Consider the following 2,933-nt stretch of genomic DNA (forward strand, 5'->3'; position numbering starts at 1 on the left):
TTGTCTGTCAGTGGCTGTTTCTTCCACTTGCTTGCTCTAAATTTGCTTATTGAAATGATCATTTAAATGCTATCAGTTAATCACAGCACACTCAAATATGTTTTATCTTTCACATTGTGTACAATAAGATCAACACTGGAGCTCTGAAGTGCCACAACCTATGAAAATGTCCATCTGGTCCAAGTCTGCTGTCACAGTTTGCAGTCCATGTATGTTACTGGAACCCAAAAGCAAACAAAAATACAGCTGCAAGCAGTGATTACCTGGGTTTTAAAGCATTTCATCACATGAAAAAATACACGACTGTAACCACCTAAATCAATGATTTAAAAAAGCAAATCCAGTTAATTTACCTTAGAAATGATATGTTTTTTGAATGGTTATGGACTGTTACAGCGCCAGCTGTGGTCTGATCTCCTAAAACTTTGCAGATTTGTGAAGTTTTGAGTTTTCCTTTAGGCTTTATAAGATTTTGGGTACATTTAGACAGGCCCCTCTTAAACGACCCCATTATAGCTTCCCAAAGAGTACATTTCAACATTTTTTTTAATAATTATTGACCTAGAGAGTCTAAAATTGTACTGCAGTGTTTTTTTTTCCAGATTAAGTGAAAAACCTAGGAATGGTTCACAAAAGTAGGTTTATATTAACATAAATGTGAATATCTAATTAACAATTTGATTGACAGCAATGGCTCTTTAGGCAAAGTTGCTCAGTATGAGAAGATCTATCAAATTAAGCATATTGAGTGGATGTGTCAAACAACGTGATTACAGAGACATAAAACTCGTCCGATTTCTTAGAAAGTTCTTACATAAATGTTCAGAGTTTGGTAATGATATCTCATTCCATTCAGGAGTTATAGTTAAAGTAACCCTGCCCCTTTCAAACGCTTTGGCTTTCCTTTGTGGCAGTGAGTTGAAAGCTTGATCTTTTTTTGATAATTATTGATAGTCGCTTTACAGAGAATCTTTCTGCACTGGTTTATCGGGCTAAAATCCTAGGGCTGTAAATTTTGCAGGATCACAATCGAATCTGAGGCATGCCTTTTCTCTGGCATGAGCCAAGGATTCCAAGACATAAGACCCTTGAGCCTGCGACTGACGGTTTAGGAGTTACGAGTGATTACGTAATTCTGATCGCTGTAGGGCCCCCATCAGGCCGATTGGGGCGAGCCTTGGTGACGTTGTTGCCGGTGTGAGTTTGAAGTCTCTACGACTTACGGTTTGATCTGCGCGATCAGGTTTACGTGGAGAACGCTGATCTGTGACCATTTACAAAAATTACAATAGGCTTTTGTATGAATCATTAAAATACTAGCATTCTGAACACTGTGATCCCAGAGACTGTAGTGAACATCATGAGTTTTTAAAAGCTTAGTTTAATAGTGTATACAATAAATAGTGCTCATAAAAGAAATTAAGTAGAGGCTTGGACCTGAAGTATTCATTAGATTGATGAACTAACAAGCGGATAAAGGTTCATCACAGTGAGAACAACCTTTCTTGTTTCTTTAATTGTGTGACCAATTTGAACCTGATGCAAAATCTGCATTCTCTTACAGGGAACTGGCGATTGCGTGAATTCATATAGATGCAATCACATTAGCTAAACTCAATTTTCTGGGCAAGTAAAGTCAATTCATATGAATCATTAAAATACTAGCATTCTGAACACTGTGATCCCAGAGACTGTAGTAAACATCATGAGTTTTCAAAAGCGTAACTTAAAAGTGTATAAAAAATAAATAGTGCTCATAAAAAGCTGTTGTGATTATCTCTTTAAATTAAGTAGAAGCTTGGACCTGGAAACAGTATTCATTAGGGTGATGAACTAACAAGCGGATAAAGGTTCATCAAAGTGAGAACAAGCACCTTTTTGTTTCTTTAATTGTGTGACCAATTTGAACCTGAGGCAAAATCTGCATTTTCTCACAGGAAATTCCTATAGATGCAGTCACATTAGCTAAACTTCGGCTCAATTTTCTGGGCAAGTAAGGTCCATTCTCCATCGTCAAGGATGTTGTGACTTATAAGTCACAGCTCACCCAGAATTCACCCAAGCAGATTAATATTGGTAATTTGAATCTAATGTAAAATTCGCATGAAGAACCTTTTAGTCCTCAAGCAAATTTACAGATTCACTGAAGAGTAAATGCTTGAAAAGTAAATGCCTCAAAACATGCTTCAAGTGTAGCTAAAAAAGATGACACTTAGAAAAGACTGAGTATATAATAACTAAATATTAAAATAGTGAGAATATCATCTTCTCACTCTATTATTAATACTAATAAAAGTAGCACTCAAAATACTTTTGATTCTTCTTTCTTCGATTTTTAAATGTAACGGATATATTTTGATGTCGCAGACCTCTGTAAGCTTTCGAAGACTAACAGAGTTTTAGGAAGAGCAGATTGATTGTGTGTCGCAGCTGTCAGTGTGTTGTGTGGATGTCTTCTGGTCTGTTAGTGGGCTGGAAATAGATGTTGATCTGAATGAGTCATGCTGAAGATCTGCTGATGGAGAGATGAGTCACTCTCACGCTTCACCTGCAGCGCCACAGCATAAACACAGCAGCTTCACTGGATTCCTACTAGCTCTATGTGTGTGACATACAAACACAATTAAGAATCACGCTCCATTCTCCAGTGAAATGAAAACCTGGATATTACACAGAGAAGGAGAAGAATGTGTGTTGGTGACGACATGAGGGGAGCAAATGAAGACAGATGTGATCATCTTGTTGTTGTGTAAGTGCAGTGTTTGTCCCAATGACCTGCTTTAGATCAGCCTCACTAGAGTCACTCACACACACCGATATTAATGAATGACGTATCCACACAGATCTGTCAAAGACTGTATTTAAATATGTTTAGTTTGCATGTAGCTTATCCTTCAGGACTGATGTTAATCAAGTCAACGGCAATGACATAC

Source organism: Garra rufa, chromosome 9 (assembly GCF_049309525.1).
Source record: "Garra rufa chromosome 9, GarRuf1.0, whole genome shotgun sequence".
Classification (NCBI taxonomy): Eukaryota; Metazoa; Chordata; class Actinopteri; order Cypriniformes; family Cyprinidae; genus Garra; species Garra rufa.